Here is a 6874-nt window from a genome sequence, read left to right as displayed (position 1 = left end):
CACTATAGTCGACACCACAAGACGGGCTACATGTGAGTCCACTGGTAGCGGGGTTTCCCACTTGTTACTCAACTCCGCAGAGATAGGATAACGAGCTAGCATCTTTTTAGACAGGGAAAATGTATTTCCTGGAGAAGACTAGGATTCCTGACATATGTCAATTAAATGGTCAGAATGTGGTAAGACTAATTTAGTAACCTTCTGATGTTTGAATTTATCAGGTTTCTTAGACGTATCAGGAGGGTCAATCTCATCATCAATCTGAAGAATCAGCTTGATATCCTCTACTAGGTCAGGAACATCAACCTGTGTTGTAGAATCTTCATCAGAAGCAGCAGTATCAGCATCTGATGGATCAGTATATTCCCCATCCGAATCGGAAGAATCATCAGAAATATTAGTGGATTGTGAGGAAGAAATGGCCCGCTTAGATGACCCTTTGGTCCCAGTAGGGCAAGGGTTAAGTTTTTGTTTAACCAAGGACTGATTTAATTGCTGTAACTGGGTTGACAGAGTATCCGCCCATGGTGGATTAACTACAGGGACAATATGTGGCTGTAATGGCACAGGAGGTCCCACAGGGGGCGTAATTCTTGTTACAAGCGTAGTCAGCATATTTAAACATGCAGCCCGAGGTGGATCTGCCATAGGTGCTGCAGGCTGACTAGGGGGTGCAGAACACCCAGTACCTGAACCCTCAGCAGAAATCATTTCCTCAGGTAAATCCGTGGCGCCAGCACTGCATGATGCAGGAGCGTCTGCGGATTTCCAGCAGTGTATAGCAGACATTATTGGGAATGTAGCCTTAGAGCGTATCAGTACAATATAGCCAAACACATTACCTGACAAAAAACACCCTAAGATCTGTGACTGCAATTGCAGAGCACAAACAGAGCATTTAAATTGTATGAGGTGACTGAAACACACAGTGAAAAATACAAACCAGTATATCCCGTGGAACACTATATGGTATATGAGACCCTGATGTACTTAGACCCCCAGGGCACAGAATATAGTGATAGCAATAATAAGAATTTACTTACCGATAATTCTATTTCTCATAGTCCGTAGTGGATGCTGGGACTCCGTAAGGACCATGGGGAATAGCGGCTCCGCAGGAGACTGGGCACAAAAGTAAAAGCTTGAACTAGCTGGTGTGCACTGGCTCCTCCCCCTATGACCCTCCTCCAAGCCTCAGTTAGGATACTGTGCCCGGACGAGCGTACATAATAAGGAAGGATATTGAATCCCGGGTAAGACTCATACCAGCCACACCAATCACACCGTACAACCTGTGATCTGAACCCAGTTAACAGTATGATAAACGAAGGAGCCTCTGAAAAGATGGCTCACAACAATAATAACCCGAATTTTGTAACAATAACTATATACAAGTATTGCAGACAATCCGCACTTGGGATGGGCGCCCAGCATCCACTACGGACTATGAGAAATAGAATTATCGGTAAGTAAATTCTTATTTTCTCTAACGTCCTAAGTGGATGCTGGGACTCCGTAAGGACCATGGGGATTATACCAAAGCTCCCAAACGGGCGGGAGAGTGCGGATGACTCTGCAGCACCGAATGAGAGAACTCCAGGTCCTCCTCAGCCAGGGTATCAAATTTGTAGAATTTAGCAAACGTATTTGCCCCTGACCAAGTAGCTGCTCGGCAAAGTTGTAAAGCCGAGACCCCTCGGGCAGCCGCCCAAGATGAGCCCACCTTCCTTGTGGAATGGGCTTTTACAGATTTTGGCTGTGGCAGGCCTGCCACAGAATGCGCAAGCTGAATTGCACTACAAATCCAACGAGCAATCGTCTGCTTAGAAGCAGGAGCACCCAGGTTGTTGGGTGCATACAGGATAAACAGCGAGTCAGATTTCCTGACTCCAGCCGTCCTGGAAATATATATTTTGAGGGCCCTGACTACGTCCAGTAACTTGGAGTCCTCCAAGTCCCTAGCAGCCGCAGGCACCACAATAGGCTGGTTCACGTGAAACGCTGAAACCACCTTTGGGAGAAATTGAGGACGAGTCCTCAATTCTGCCCTATCCGTGTGAAAAATCAGGTAAGGGCTTTTATAAGATAAAGCCGCCAATTCTGAGACACGCCTGGCTGAAGCCAGGGCTAACAGCATTACCACCTTCCATGTGAGATATTTTAATTCCACAGTGGTGAGTGGTTCAAACCAATGTGATTTTAGGAACCCCAAAACCACATTGAGATCCCAAGGTGCCACCGGGGGCACAAAAGGAGGCTGTATATGCAGTACCCCTTTGACAAACGTCTGGACTTCAGGCACTGAAGCCAGTTCTTTTTGGAAGAAAATCGACAGGGCCGAAATTTGAACTTTAATGGACCCTAATTTTAGGCCCATAGACAGTCCTGTTTGCAGGAAATGTAGGAAGCGACCCAGTTGAAATTCCTCTGTAGGGGCCTCTTTGGCCTCACACCACGCAACATATTTTCGCCAAATGCGGTGATAATGTTTTGCGGTTACATCCTTCCTGGCCTTTATCAGGGTAGGGATGACTTCTTCTGGAATGCCTTTTTCCTTCAGGATCCGGCGTTCAACCGCCATGCCGTCAAACGCAGCCGCGGTAAGTCTTGGAACAGACAAGGTCCCTGCTGGAGCAGGTCCTTTCTTAGAGGTAGAGGCCACGGGTCCTCCGTGAGCATCTCTTGAAGTTCCGGGTACCAAGTCCTTCTTGGCCAATCCGGAACCACGAGTATAGTTCTTACTCCTCTCCTTTTTATGATTCTCAGTACTTTTGGTATGAGAGGCAGAGGAGGGAACACATACACTGACTGGTACACCCATGGTGTTACCAGAGCGTCCACCGCTATTGCCTGAGGGTCCCTTGACCTGGCGCAATATCTGTCCAGTTTTTTGTTGAGACGGGACGCCATCATGTCCACCTTTGGTTTTCCCAACGGTTTACCATCTCTTGGAAGACTTCTGGATGAAGTCCCCACTCCCCCGGGTGAAGGTCGTGTCTGCTGAGGAAGTCCGCTTCCCAGTTGTCCACTCCCGGAATGAACACTGCTGACAGTGCTATCACATGATTCTCCGCCCAGCGAAGAATCCTTGCAGCTTCTGCCATCGCCCTCCTGCTTCTCGTGCCGCCCTGTCTGTTTACGTGGGCGACTGACGTGATGTTGTCCGATTGGATCAATACCGCCTGACCCTGAAGCAGGGGTTTTGCTTGACTTAGGGCATTGTAAATGGCCCTTAGTTCCAGAATGTTTATATGAAGAGATGTTTCCATGCTTGACCACAAGCCCTGGAAATTTTGTCCCTGTGTGACTGCTCCCCAGCCTCTCAGGCTGGCATCTGTGGTCACCAGGATCCAATCCTGAATGCCGAATCTGCGGCCCTCTAGAAGATGAGCACTCTGCAGCCACCACAGAAGAGACACCCTTGTCCTTGGCGACAGGGTTATCCGCTGATGCATCTGAAGATGCGATCCGGACCATTTGTCCAGAAGATCCCACTGAAACGTTCTTGCATGGAATCTTCCAAATGGAATCGCTTCGTAAGAAGCCACCATTTTTCCCAGGACGCTCGTGCACTGATGCACTGACACCTGGCCTGGTTTTAGGAGATTCCTGACTAGCTCGGATAACTCCCTGGCCTTCTCCTCTGGGAGAAACACCTTTTTCTGGACTGTGTCCAGAATCATTCCTAGGAACAGGAGACGTGTCGTTGGAATCAGCTGCGATTTTGGAATATTTAGGATCCACCCGTGCTGACGTAACACTAACTGAGATAGTGCTACTCCGACTTCTAACTGTTCCCTGGACCTTGCCCTTATCAGGAGATCGTCCAAGTAAGGGATAATTAAAACGCCTTTTCTTCGAAGAAGAATCATCATTTCGGCCATTACCTTGGTAAAGACCCGAGGTGCCGTGGACAACCCAAACGGCAGCGTCTGAAACTGATAATGACAGTTTTGTACTACAAACCTGAGGTACCCTTGGTGAGAAGGGTAGATTGGGACGTGGAGATAAGCATCTTTGATGTCCAGAGACACCATATAGTCCCCTTCTTCCAGGTTTGCTATCACTGCTCTGAGTGACTCCATCTTGAATTTGAACCTCTTTATGTAAGTGTTCAAGGATTTTAGATTTAAAATTGGTCTCACCGAGCCGTCCGGCTTCGGTACCACAAACAGCGTGGAATAATACCCCTTTCCCTGTTGTAGGAGAGGTACCTTGATTATCACCTGCTGGGAATTCAGCTTGTGAATGGCTTCCAAAACTGCCTCCCTGTCGGAGGGAGACTTTGGTAGAGCAGACTTCAGGAACCGGCGAGGGGGAGACGTCTCGAATTCCAGTTTGTACCCCTGTGATACAACCTGCAGAATCCAGGGGGTCCACTTGCGAGTGAGCCCACTGCGCGTTGAAATTTTTGAGACGGGCCCCCACCGTGTCCGAGTCCGCTTGTAAAGCCCCAGCGTCATGCTGAAGACTTGGCAGAAGCAGAGGAGGGCTTCTGCTCCTGGGAAGAGGCTGCCTGGTGCAGTCTTTTTCCTCTTCCTCTGCCCCGGGGCAGAAATGAGTGGCCTTTTGCCCGCCTGTACTTATGGGAACGAAAGGACTGAGTTTGAAAAGACGGTGTCTTTTTCTGCTGAGAGGTGACCTGGGGTAAAAAGGTGGACTTTCCGGCCGTTGCCGTGGCCACCAGGTCCGATAGACCGGCCCCAAATAACTCCTCTCCTTTAAACGGCAATACTTCCATATGTCGTTTGGAATCCGCATCCCCTGACCACTGTCGCGTCCATAACGCTCTTCTGGCAGAAATGGACATAGCACTCACTCTTGATGCCAGGGTGCAAATATCCCTCTGTGCATCACGCATATATAGTAATGCATCCTTCAAATGCTCTATAGTTAGTAATATACTGTCCCTATCCAGGGTATCAATATTTTCAGTCAGGGAATCCGACCACGCCACTCCAGCACTGCACATCCAGGCTGATGCGATTGCTGGTCGCAGTATAACACCAGTATGTGTGTATATACCCTTCAGGATATTTTCCAGCCTTCTATCCGCTGGTTCTTTGAGGGCGGCCGTATCAGGAGACGGTAACGCTACTTGTTTAGATAAACGTGTGAGCGCTTTATCTACTTTAAGGGGTGTTTCCCAACGTGCCCTAACCTCTGGCGGGAAAGGGTATAGTGCCAATAATTTATTAGAGATTAGCACTTTTTTATCGGGGGAAACCCACGCTTTATCACACACCTCATTTAATTCATCTGACTCAGGAAAAGCTACTGGTAGTTTTTTCACTCCCCACATAATACCCTTCTTTGTGGTACTTGTAGTGTCAGAAATGTTCAATGCCTCCTTCATTGCCGTGATCATGTAACGTGTGGCCCTACTGGACATTACGTTTGTCTCCTCACCGTCGACACTGGACTCAGTATCCGTGTCTGGGTCTGTGTCGACCCACTGAGGTAACGGGCGTTTTATCGCCCCTGACGGTGTCTGAGACGCCTGGACAGGCACTAATTGATTTGTCGGCTGTCTCATGTCGTCAACAGTTTTTTGTAAAGTGCTGACATTGTCACGTAGTTCTTTAAATACAACCATCCAGTCAGGTGTCGACTCCCTAGGGGGTGACATCACTAATACAGGCAATTGCTCTGCTTCCACATCATTTTCCTCCTCATACATGTCGACACAATCGTACCGACACCCAGCACACACACAGGGAATGCTCTGATAGAGGACAGGACCCCACTAGCCCTTTGGGGAGACAGAGGGAGAGTTTGCCAGCACACACCAGAGCGCTATATATATATATATATATATATATATGGATAACCTTATATAAGTGTTACTCCCATTTATAGCTGCTGTTTATAATTTAGCTGCCAATAGTGCCCCCCCTCTCTCGTTTTTACCCTGATTCTGTAGGGACTGCAGGGGAGAGTCAGGGAGCCGTCCTTCCAGCGGAACTGTGAGGGAAAATGGCGCTTGTGTGCTGAGGAGATAGGCTCCGCCCCTTCACGACGGCCTTATCTCCCGCTTTTTTCTGGAAAACTGGCAGGGGTTAAATACATCCATATAGCCCAGGAGCTATATGTGATGTATTTCTTTTGCCATCCTAAGGTATTTCTGTTTTTTATTGCGTCTCAGGGCGCTCCCCCCCAGCGCCCTGCACCCTCAGTGACCGGAGTGTGAAGTGTGCTGAGAGCAATGGCGCACAGCTGCAGTGCTGTGCGCTACCTTAGTTGAAGACAGGAACGTCTTCTGCCGCCGATTTCACCGGACCTCTTCGTTCTTCTGGCTCTGTAAGGGGGCCGGCGGCGCGGCTCCGGGACCCATCCAGGCTGAACCTGTGATCGTCCCTCTGGAGCTAATGTCCAGTAGCCTAAGAAACCCAATCCACTCTGCACGCAGGTGAGTTCGTTTCTTCTCCCCTTAGTCCCACGATGCAGTGAGCCTGTTGCCAGCAGGACTCACTGAAAATAAAAAACCTAAAATAAACTTTTACTCTAAGCAGCTCAGGAGAGCCACCTAGCATGCACCCTTCTCGTTCGGGCACAAAAATCTAACTGAGGCTTGGAGGAGGGTCATAGGGGGAGGAGCCAGTGCACACCAGCTAGTTCAAGCTTTTACTTTTGTGCCCAGTCTCCTGCGGAGCCGCTATTCCCCATGGTCCTTACGGAGTCCCAGCATCCACTTAGGACGTTAGAGAAATGTGTGATACACAGAATAGAAACCACACAGCAGCTATAGGCACACACAGTCACAGGTACAATGCAGAAATTATTACATATAAACAATAAGACTGCACTGGACTAGCAATACTACATAGAGATATGGATGTATACAGATATAACAATGCACAGTAACCACTGGATG

Source organism: Pseudophryne corroboree, chromosome 2, assembly GCF_028390025.1.
Source record: "Pseudophryne corroboree isolate aPseCor3 chromosome 2, aPseCor3.hap2, whole genome shotgun sequence".
Taxonomy (NCBI): Eukaryota; Metazoa; Chordata; class Amphibia; order Anura; family Myobatrachidae; genus Pseudophryne; species Pseudophryne corroboree.
Note: the sequence above shows the minus strand (reverse complement) of the source record.